Here is a 12,026-nt window from a genome sequence, read left to right on the forward strand (position 1 = left end):
TTGTCTCTCTCTGTCTCTGTCTCTCTGTCTCTCTTTGTCTCTGTCTCTGTCTCTGTCTCTCTCTCTTTCTCTCTCTCTCCTTGCCTAAGTCCCTCAATTCTTTGAGCCACTGTATTGTTGGCAAACAAATGGACAGACATGAATAACTTCACAGGTTAGGCTTATACATATGATATATCCCATACAGGTCTATTTAGGAAACTACTGTATGTTAAGTATTTCTTTTTTCTTACTTTACCAGTTCTTGAGGTGTGTGTGTAAAACTCCTAGAATTGTTTTGGAGACATCATAATGAAAGGCAGGGTTTCTGCCTTCAAAATTATAATGTCACAGATCACAACTGATTCACACACAGTGTAGAGGCAAAGATGAAGACAGTAAGAGAATAAAATATACAGTGAAGTCACCCGGTGCAGTAGGGGACAGTGGGGCTTGTGGCTAACCAGAAAGAACAGGCTTGAGTACACACAGAGCCTTTTGCTCATCTTTTTATGCAGTGGAATGGCTAGTAACCTGTTCTGATTCAGTTTGCTGATTCGTTCCCCAGAAGAGTGCAGTAACAGAAGACAGGGCAGGAATGGCGAGGAGTAAAAGGAGCCAATTATATACTCTAACCTCAATCCCTTCTAAGCAGCTTGAGTCCCGTTGCTAAGGTTTGCTTTCTCATCATAAAACCCTGGTGGTTTTGCTGTGGGGGAGGGCATTTAAAGGAAAATTTGATGTGTGTGTGTGCGTGTGTGTGTGCGTGCGCGCGCGCGCTTGCGTGTGTCTGCATGTGCGTGCGGAGTAAAGACTGTGTTTTGAGAACATCCTGGAAAGACTAATCTCGAAGATATTTGACAGTGAGGCTGTGTTGAGAAAGATGTAAACACAGATACAGCTTCTGAGACCTTTGACTGACCCGAAGGAAGCACTGCCCACTGCCAGAGCTGCAGTCCTATGTCTCGCCTCGCAGGTCAGCCAGCCAGGCCTGTTTTCTGGGGCGTTGCCTAGATACAGAAAACGGTGAGAACATGGGGAATGATAACTTGACCTCCTACACGAGGGACAGGAACAGCTCAGTCCGACTATAAGCTGATTTCCTTTAAAGGAGGTGACCCTCAGCCTGGGATCTCTATTACTAATGTGATACTGTAAACAGGCCAAGATGATAAGATGTGTGGGTAAGAGGGACGCTTCGCCCTGTGGTTCACAGAAAAACAAGAGTCTCCCATGGACTGCTCCCAAGGCGCTAACAGATGGGCTACAGTCCCAAAAGGAAGCCACCATGGAAGAAATAAATGCCCAGGCCTTGGCCCAGCAGCTCTCCTGGGAGAACTAACAAGCTTCAGACGCATTAGACACCAAAGGGAACCTAGGACACTGCGCCTTCAGTCTGTGACTGACATCAAACTCAGAGGCAGGCCTCTATGCATGACACAGAGCTACTTCTAAGCCCTGGGAATGACCTGGCAACTGGGTGTTATACCTGGGGCCTGGGGGAGTTGAGAGTCAAGCTAGCTATCTTAGTTAAGCAGTGTCAGTTAAGAACCTCTTCATCACTGTGTTTATCTGGAAACATATACTTGGTTTTAAAAAGAGGAATGGAAATGTTTTTCCCACAGCCTGGGCCCCCATTCACAGCCACATGCCTCTGTGGTGAATAAGGACCCTGCTGGCTGAGGGCCTTAGCAGGGGCGCTCCCATATACAGCTCACCAGGTCCCTTCTCTGTGTAACCGGGACATCACCACGGGGATTGCTGGAAATCCCCTCCACAGAGGAAAGGCCTGTTGGAGGCTTGAACATCAACTGGACACTCTCTGTTGCTGCTTTTAGGGACTGTAAGCAGCCAGCCCTGCCACCCTCTGGGAGGAATCATAGCCTACAGCTGGGCTGGGGCCAAAAAAAACTTTCCAAACCTCAACAGTTCCCAAATGCCCTGTGGAAGATCTGAGAAGACCAAGCTATCCCATTCTTTGAAGGCCCTGGCTCTGGCTGCCCGAGTTTGTCATTTTAGCCAGGCCTGTAGCACTTTGCATGGATTTCCCACACTGTTCCCTCCTCTGGGCCTATGCCCATCAAGTTCCTCCCTGGTCCTGAGAATAAGGAGTGAGCCAAGCGTGCTCCTTAAAACAAACCTGACGGCCAGGAGAAGCAAGGCCGCAGACGAAGGCTGTTTGCAAAGCCAGATTTTCTCCTAGGAGCCTTCTCCGAGATAGAACATGTACTTCTGTCTTAGGTTCAGATCTGACAAAGGACCCTGCTGAACCCTGGATATCTGATTAACCATCTTAATAACTGGTCAGACTCTTTATCTCTGCCCCCACCCACCATGTGACTGGGGATCACCCTGAACTGCCTTCAGCAAGAATCCTGTTATGTTGGTTTAGCCAGAATTTCCCTATCCCGGTTAGTTCCTCTCAAGAATTTCCATCCACTGCCCCTTCCCTGTCCCTTGGCTGTAAGTTTGATGTGGCTGAGTTATGTGGGGTCTTGAGCCCCATCTCTCTCTTCTACTGTAGTTCAACTGGCACTGGCTCGTCTACCTGTGGTGATGGCTCTGGGTACTCTTGCTCAACACACATTGACAGCTGACACAGGGGTTTCTTCCTGGGCACAGCTGTAATAGCAGGTCATGGTACCAGAGTCCCTTACCAAGGTGAAAGCCCCTCATGGGGGCATTCCCTTAATTCTCTGATTCACTTGCACCAGAGGGGCCTATCCTCACTGGTCTCTGATTCTCTTCCCAACTGTCCCTCAGAATGCACCTCTCAAAGCTCCCAGCAGCAGCAGCAGCAGCAGCAGCAGCAGCAGATGCATGCAGATTCCCAGAGACCAGAGTTGAACTATTTCTTTTCCTTTCCCTTTATTTTTATTTCATGTGTATAAGTGCTTTGCCTACATGTATATTAGCGCACTGCATGCATTCTTATTGACCATGCTGACCACAAGTGGGAGCTTAGTCCTCTGGAACTGGAGTTACAGATGGCCGTGACCCAGCATGTGGATGCTGAGAGCTGAACCCAGGTCCTCTACAAAAGCAAGTCCTCTTAACCATTAACCTCCAGAGCCTTGAGATGATTCTCCTATCCATGGTCATAGCAGAAACTCTCATAGGTGCCTGGAGAAGGTGGTTGGCAGAGCAGGATCAGGAAGCAGAGAACCCGCCCGTTCTATATGATCATATAGGGTCACAGTTGAGAAGTGTGTATAGAAACCCAATTATTCCCCCAAAATAAACTGTGGTCAACAGAACTGCATCAATATCTAGATGCCTTTCTTATGGCCTTCCCTTCTTACTACAGACCAGGATTCTTAAAGACGGCCCTGAAGCTTTCTTCTTGGCCATTTAAGGCTTTATGGGCTTAAAAAAAAAAAACAAAAAAAAAACCAGAATGCAGGCACAGCAGTGCTCCACAGTGTTCCCAAACCTGATGCGGGCAAGCCTTCCCTGCATTCTCCACAAACTCCACGGCCTCAATATTATGTCTTAAAAATGACTGTAGTCAGGCAGGTGAGACGGCTCAGCAGTAAAGGCTCCTGACTTCAAATAGGATGGCTGATTGTGATCCCTGGTACCCACATAGTAGAAGAAGAGAGTTGATTCCTGCAAGTTGTCTTCTGATTTCCTCATGTGCACTTATGGCATGTACACACACACTCTCACACATTAAGTAGATAGATAGATAGATAGATAGATAGATAGATAGATAGATAGATAGATAGATAGATAAGATTGGAATGAACGACTGTATCCTAATACTTTGCTCATTCTTCCTGGCCAATTCTGACCTCCCAGTCCTCAAGGGACTAATCTATGCTTGCCTGGTGCAATAGGTCAGTGGAGTTCCCAGACTCTGGCTGTCTAATTTTCTCAACATGAGAATCAGGTCAGTTTTATCATTCATAAACACATTCCTTCATCCATTCATACACGAACCTTAGAAGGTTATGGGACAATGAAGACAGAAACGTAATTTGGACTCAAGTTTGCACTACAGTCTATATACAAACTAACTCCTCCAAGTTCCCTGATTCTGTATCTATAAATGGGGCTGACAAATTTTATCTAATAGTGCTGAGATAGAGATTAAAAGAACAACATGTCAGGTACTTTAAAAAATTGATCTTTATTTCAGATACTACTCTAGAAAAAGAAAGCTAAGAAAAGCACAGGAAGGTACTACACCAGACCCATGCCCAGCCCAAATTTCAAAAGACCTGGTCAGAGCAGGCAGGCATAAATAAACACATAAGATTTCTTTGCAAGTATAGAAGTGGATGCTCGCAGTCAACCATTGGACTGAGTGCAGGGTCCCCAATAGAGGAGTTAGAGAAAGGACTGAAGGAGTTGAAGGGGTTTGCAGCCCCATAGGAAGAACAACAATATCAACCAACTATACCCCCCAGAGCTCCCAGGGACTAAGCCATCAACCAAGGAGTACATGGCTCCAGCTGCACATGTAGCAGAGGATGGCCGTGTCAGGCCTCAATGGGAGGAGAAGTCCTTGATGAAGGCTTGATAGATGCCCCAGTATAGGGGAATTGAGGGCAGGGAGGTAGAAGTGGGTGGGTGAGTGGAGGAACACCCTCATAGAAGCAGGGAAGGGGACGAAGGGAAAGGGGGTTTCTGGGAGGGGGGAAAGCAGGAAAGGGGATAGCATCTGAAATGTAAATAAAGAAAATATCCAATAAAAAAAGAAAGAAAATGCTGAACATGCTTATAATCCTAGCACTTCAGAATTTGAGACAGAATAATTGAAATGACTTTGAAATCAGCCCAGGCTACACAGCAAGAGTGTCCCAAAGAACAAACAAGGAACTGGAGAAAAGGCTCTAAAGTTAATAGCATTTGCTCCACAATCATGAGGACCAGAGCTCAAATTCCAGATCCCACATGACAGTGGAACAGTAGGGCTTGCTGACTTCTCACTTAGGCAAGAAAACAAAAGCCCAAGGTTCGGGGAGAGACTCTGCCTCAAAGAAATGGTCAGAGAGTGATATAGAAAGACAATGATACTCTCTTCTGGCCTCTGCATAGACGTGCATGCAAGTGTCCACACAAACACATGAATAAATAAATTAACCTTTAAAAACAAGCAAATATGAAACTGCTAGAAAAAAAGCTAGGAAGCATACTTATAGGATAAATAAATATGGGTAAGGATTTTTTAGACAAGACTTTAATCACTCAGGAAATAAGTCCAGTAATCAACAAATGGGATCTAATGAAATTTTTAAAAGCTTTTGTATATCAAAGTAAATTATCAGTCAAAAGAAGGCTATGACCTTCCAGGCCTAGAGAGGCATCTACTATTGTTGCCCTCCGAACATTTATGCTATGCCCATAGATTAGCATTGCCCTCAACCTTGGCCAGAAGCTTATCTCTGCAGTGGTCAACAGTTAACACAGAAATGCGCAATTGGTCAAGGTACTGAGAATAAGTTCTACTGAGTGCTCAGCCCCAGCTGGGATATCCACACCAACCCCACAACCCCTACTGTGACCTTCCTCTGCTGCCGCTCTATCTATTTACTGGCTGGTTATTAGTGCCCCACATTCAGACGAGTGTGTCGGAGCACTTGTGGTTTTCGTTGGCTTTGTTTGTTTTGCAGGGCCCTGTGCCTTCCCACTGAACTGTACCCTGCTGTGATCTCTATAAACGGTGTGGAGTGTCCTTAGTGCCTCAAGCTGTTGCTGACACACGTTACGCATTAGTGAGTGTTTGTGGGATCAGTGAGTGAATTGGCGTTATAACTGAAGACAGTCCAATGTCTCTGGAAATTGTTTATAAAGCTGAGGAGGAACGGGGTCATCCTGGCTGCTGTTATTATTATGACATGTTTTTCTTCTTTAGCTCTCCACACACCTTTCTCCAGGGCCATGCTCCATGCTGACCTACTCACAAGACCACAGTGGAAACCCCAGAACTTATAGGAACTTCATCGGCCTTCATCAGGTCCTGTAGTTCAGTCTCTTAATTGGATTGGGCTGTACACTGCCTTAAGTTACCCCCATATCATGTAAACCAGTAGTTTCTTTAGGCTGCATCTTGCCTGGAGAGATTCCATCCCCAGGCAGCTTTTGACTCCATTTTGAGGAGTCGGGATGACTCTGCATCTGAGGGGACCTGTGATTGGCACCATCTGTTTGACATCACCTTCACAACACAGACCAAAAAGTGACCTATTCCTGGGAGTACAATGGGTACTGTGCTATACATTTCTCAGGTCAGTTGAGACTGTAGGGGCAGATGGGCATACTAAAATCACAATAAGAAAACCAAGGCCAAGAGCGTATCAGACACGCCAGACCTAGAAAGGATTTCCTCACCTGGAAATGGATGGACCTCTAACACTGTGATGGTGACCTGTCACCTGACTACCTGCTTTGTGGTCTAGGGACAGACAGACATACAGACAACTTCCATCTGTCCCCAGGGCTTCAGTTTCATTGAGCCCCACTCCCACCGCTGATGCTGCTTACTGGAATTGTCATCTGCCCATGTATCCGCTCACCCATCTGGACCTGCTCTCCATCCATCTACTCAGCTTTCTATCAGACCAGACCAGGTCTTGCCCTTCTCTTCACTTCACTGCTGCAGCTCCAATTAGATCCTGCAACAGCATCTCTATGACCAGCAGCTAGCAGACTCACAGCCTCTTCTGCAGCTGGACCTGATGCCTATCTCATACCCATCAGGGCTCCTTTGCATTTCCCTCCAATTCCCAGTTTTGGCCTATAGGAGTTCTTTGAAATACCTCAACTCTTTAACTTTTTGTAGCCATTCTGTAATGTAGCATGCATACATATATACATACACTCATTCATACCTACACACATATGCACATACATTCATGCTTACATACAAAATTAGGCCTTTATCGTGTGATGTATAACATGTGATCTGAGAGTTAATATTAGTAATTAAGGTTAGAATAAAAAGAACCTGTGATTGTCTTAGTCCTAGCTGTCAAGGAAAGTAGGATTATCTGGCACAGGGAAGCCACTATACCTTATGACTTTACTGTTATTCCATAAATCCTATCACTGTGGAAATACACAGACATGTTTGTCTATGTTTCTGACATAGGGTGCTTACAACACCTCTCCAATATTAAAAGATTTTCATCAGCAACAGTGTTGGTCTTGTGCTGCTCTGCTGAAAATGAAGGTTTAGTTTGCGGGAGGGGGCTGTTTGTTAGCTTGTTTGTCTGTTTGTTTGTTTAATCAAAAGGAGGTATTCCACTGCCCAGTAGTACCCCCTGCATCTACTCAGGCTTTCACACAGCTGGTGGAAGTGCTCCCAGAAGACAAACCACATAGCCCACAGCTGTCTGACCTCTCATCAAGCACTCTCGGGGGAGAACTGAGGACAAGCACCTACGTCAATCTCAGGAGAGAACCTCAAAGCTATGTGACATAACAGGTCATAGGCTGAAAGGCAAGGTCTCTGACATACAATGAACCAAAATGTCTCCCAAGTAGGACCACACTGTTTCCCAGAAAAGAATTTTTTTTCATTCTGAACCACAGATTTCCTGTTTTCTCCAACTGAAAAGCACTTTTGCTCAGGAAGTTTGTATACTTCACCACTGAACTTTGACATTTTCATTTTCTATTTCATATCTCCCCAAATCATGTGTGTGTGCACACATACATGCATGCTTACATACTATGTGTGTGTGCATACATGCATGCTTACATACTATATATGTGTGCATACACATGCATGCTTATATACTATATATGTGTGCATACACATGCATGCTTACATACTATATATGTGTGCATACACATGCATGTTTACATACTATATATGTGTGCATACACATGCATGCTTACATACTATATATGTGTGCATACACATGCATGTTTACATACTATATATGTGTGCATACACATGCATGTTTACATACTTGTGCTTACTGGGCCATGCTCTTGCCCTGACTCTCAGCTCGACAGTGTGTGTGCACACACTCACATACACACAGAAGGAAAATGAACCTCAGAGGGTCTGGCCTCTGTAAATGAAGATCCCCAGTTAACTCCATCCAAGTCCACTTAAGGAGCTGGGTGACCCCAGTGATTTGCCAAACCTCTTGAGTCATATTTCTCTCGTTTGTCAATTGAAGATATGACTGTCTGACTGTTACAAAGATTAAAAGCAGTTACATGTGGGATAGCTGTAGCCTAATCCCTGGATTTCTGTAAACTCGCAAAAACAGAGATTGTATTGTTCATCAGGAAATTGCAGTAGTGTTTCTCTAATTATATCAGATGTGCCCCAGCTAGCCTTCACTGAGGAAGTACTGTAGTTCCCATTGTAAAGATGAAGGAACTTCTTAAGAGTTACCCAACCAGTAAATGACAAAATGAAATCCCAGCAAACTCTGGGATCAGGCATCTGACCCATTTGCATTTTCTTATGCAAGAACTTAGTAACTCTCCTTTTTGGTGTGTGACTAGACTTTCTGGTATCTCCTTCTTATGCACAATATAGCAAATCAGAGCCTTGCCCAGAGACCAACATTCTGTTAACTTTGCTAACTTCACTGTGTGTGTGTCTGTGTGTGTGTCTCTGTGTGTGTGTCTCTGTGTGTGTGTCTGTGTGTGTGTTGAGGTTGGAAGATGTGGTAGTAGGTTAGCATGAACACGTACACACATGCAAATGGGAAAAGAACATTGGGAACACAGGTTCTTGCAGAGATAATTACAGTCATTGTATCGCAGACATCGTCATTTTCATTCTCCAGCACCCCGGTTTGGCTTCTGTTCACAACTTCTCGTCTCCGCTGCACACACACGCCACCATCTTTCCTAATCTACAGACTGGAACTCCATCCACAGCCTGTCCACCATTCACATCTATCAGGGTCAGTCACTCTTCTTCTCCTCTCCCTGTCTTCTGTACATCTCCACCTCTTGACTCCACAGCTTCCTGGCATCCCCAGAACTCAGCCTGCATCTCTCTGACTTTGGGAGACAGCCAGACTCTGCCTGGGACCCTCTCTCTGCACTGTGCTAGGCTACGCAGCTAGCTCACATGATTTCCTCCCTCTCTCAGGACCACAGCACGGTGTCAGGAATGTCTGCTATCTGGAAATTACAGTCACCTGTGTTGTGCGAGGGTTTTTAATTGTGTCGGGTGGGAGGGTAAACAGACCCTGTAATAATGTCTTCACTTAAGCAGATTCACTCAACTATGCACACTTTAAGGATGAGGATTCTGATGCTGGAAGACAGTAAGCAACTTGGCCAAGGCCACTCCCTAATAGCAGAGAGCTGGATCTCTAACCAGCCTCACTCTGTCTTCAGAATAGCAGCAGTAAACCTCTGTCCTCTCGCCTTCCTGTGAGTCCAGCCTTCACTTCTACATCTCTTCAAAAGAGCACCAGCTTTCTGAGGCTGCTGTGTCCCTGGTGTTTGAACTGTCCTGAGCCTTTTGTAGCTGTAACCAAGTTGTCTGAGAACTGCTCTGGAGAGCTGAGGTGGACAGACTTCTTCACAAGTGACCTATTACTATTAGTGGCCTGTCATGAGAGTCACAAGGTGACTAAATGTTAAATGTCTCCCATATAGTAGTATCATAAACACACTTGTTAACTCATTCCTTCAACAAACATTTATTTTTATTTTTTATTAGATATTTTCTTGATTTACATTTCAAATGTTATCCTCTTTCCTCATTTCCCCTTCAAAATCCCCTATCCCCTGTTCACCAACTCACCTACTCCTGCTTCCCAGTCCTGGCATTCCCCTACACTGGGGAATCAAGCCTTCTCAGGAACAAGGGCCTCTCCTCCCACTGATGTCCAACAAGGCCCTCTTCTGATACATATGCAGGTGGAGCCATGGGTCTCTCCATGTGTACTCTTTGGTTGGTGGTTTAGTCCCAGGGAGCTCTGAGGGTACTGGTTGGTTCATATTGTTATTCCTCCTAGGGGGCTGCAAGCTCCTTCAGCTCCTTCGGTCCTTTCTCTATCTCCTTCATGGGGACCTTGTACTCAGTCCAATGGTTGGCTGAGAGCATCCACCTCTGTATTTGCCAGGCACTGGCAGAGCCTCTCAGGAGACAACTATATCAGGCTCCTGTCAGTAAGCACGTGTTGGCATCCACAATGGGGTCTAGGTTTGGTGACTATATTGGGATGGAGCCCCAGGTGGGGCAGTCTCTGGATGGTCTTTCCTTCAGTCTCTGCTCCACACTTTGTCTCTGTAACTCCTCCCATGGGTATTTTGTTCCCCCTTCTAAGAAGGACCAAAGTATCCACACTTTGGTCTTCCTTCTTCTTGAGCTTCATTTGGTCTGTGAATTGTATATTGGGTATTCCGAGCTTCTGGGCTAATATCCATTTATCAGTGAGTGTATACAATGTGTGTTCTTTTGTGATTAGGTTACCTCACTCAGGATGATATTTTCTAGTTCCATCCATTTGCCTAAGAATTTCATGAATTCATTGTTTTTAATAGCTGCGTAGGACTACATTGTGTAAATGAACCACATTTTCTGTATCCATTCCTCTGTTGAGGGACATCTGGGTTCTTTCTAGTTTCTGACTATTATAAATAAGGATGCTATGAACAAAGAGGAACATGTGTCCTTATTACATGTTGGAGCATCTTCTGGGTACATGCCCAGGAGTGGTATAGCTGCATCTTCCGGTAGTACTATGTCCAATTTTCTGAGGAACCACCAGACTGATTTCCAGAGTAGTTGTACCAGTTTGCAATCCCACCAGCAGTGGAGGAGTGTTCCTCTTTCTCCACATCCTTGCCAGCATCTGCTCTCACCTGAGTTTTTGATCTTAGCCATTCTGACTGGTGTGAGGTGGAATCTCAGGTGTTTTGATTTGCATTTCCCTTATGACTAAGGACTTTAAACATTTCTTTAGGTATTTCTCAGCCATTTGATATTTCTTGGTTGAGAATTCTTTGTTTATCTTTGTACCCCACTTTTAACAGGGTTATTTGGTTCTCTGAAGTCTAACTTCTTGAATTCTTTGTATATTTTGAATATTTGCCCTCTATCAGATGTAGGATTGGTAAAGATCTTTTCCCAACCTGTTGGTTGCCATTTTGTCCTATTGACAGTGTCCTTTGCCTTACAGAAGCTTTGTAATTTTATGAGGTCCCATTTGTCAATTCTTGATCTTAGAGCAGAACAGAACACCAACAAACATTTATTGAGAGCCCATACATCCTAGGCATTGTTACACTGTTGATGGTACAGCATTGACCAAGATGCATACAGAGCCTACAGTCTAGCACAAGGAGGAAATAAATGAATAACTTATAGAAGAGACTTGAAGATAGGGCAAAATGCCAAGCCAAACACAGCATCGATAGGGAATAACACATATGCTGAGCCCTTATCTTAGACCTGGCCTAATATCTTCTTCCCCACATCATTCCTGTGCTCATTAAGAGCTTCATAGAATAGGGTAGTGATACAGTGAGTGGCCTGGTGCCCGTGCTATGGTTCAGGGATCCAAGGTGCTAAGGGCCAATGACAAGACGTCACATTTGCAATGTAAGGGAAAGAGCATCCCATGCAGAGGGGGCAGGTGTAGAATCCCTGATTGGTGCCATCTCCTCCTGGGCTTCTTGTTCTAACGTACACGCACATGCACATCTGAAGACCTAGAAATCTCTCTTACTCCTGCCCATTCAGGAATCCAGGCATCGTTTTCTATGAACTCCATTGGATGACAAGAACCAGGGTCCTCAAGTCTCTGAGCCCCAAGTCGCCTCTGTTCTCCTAAGGTCAGTGTGAAGATTAAATGAGATGTGAAACTGTCTTTGAACATACCTTGACCGGTGCAGTGTATGAACAGAGGTCTCTTACTATCTAGCAATACAAAAAAAGAAAAGATTCTTAAAAGAGGAGGCCAGGAAAGGCAGGAATGCTGACACTGAGAGTGCTGTTGTTCTGTTTTGTTTTGTTGTTGTTTCTTAGAATTACGGAGGAAAACTGCTTCCATTTGAGCAAAGAACAAATTCATCATTCTACCTACAGTCTTGTTCCAACAAGTCAGAGGCTT

General features: G+C 44.9%; 1 protein-coding gene across 4 annotated transcripts in view; it reads right to left on the minus strand.

Annotated features, from left to right (window-relative positions):
* Myof (myoferlin) overlaps positions 1-12,026 on the minus strand; it is a 144,542-nt gene that overhangs the window by 104,182 nt on the left and 28,334 nt on the right. The gene's annotated exons all lie outside the window — the stretch shown is intronic.

The sequence above is a fragment of the Mus musculus genome, chromosome 19 (genome assembly GCF_000001635.26).
Source record: "Mus musculus strain C57BL/6J chromosome 19, GRCm38.p6 C57BL/6J".
In the NCBI taxonomy this organism is placed as follows: domain Eukaryota; kingdom Metazoa; phylum Chordata; class Mammalia; order Rodentia; family Muridae; genus Mus; species Mus musculus.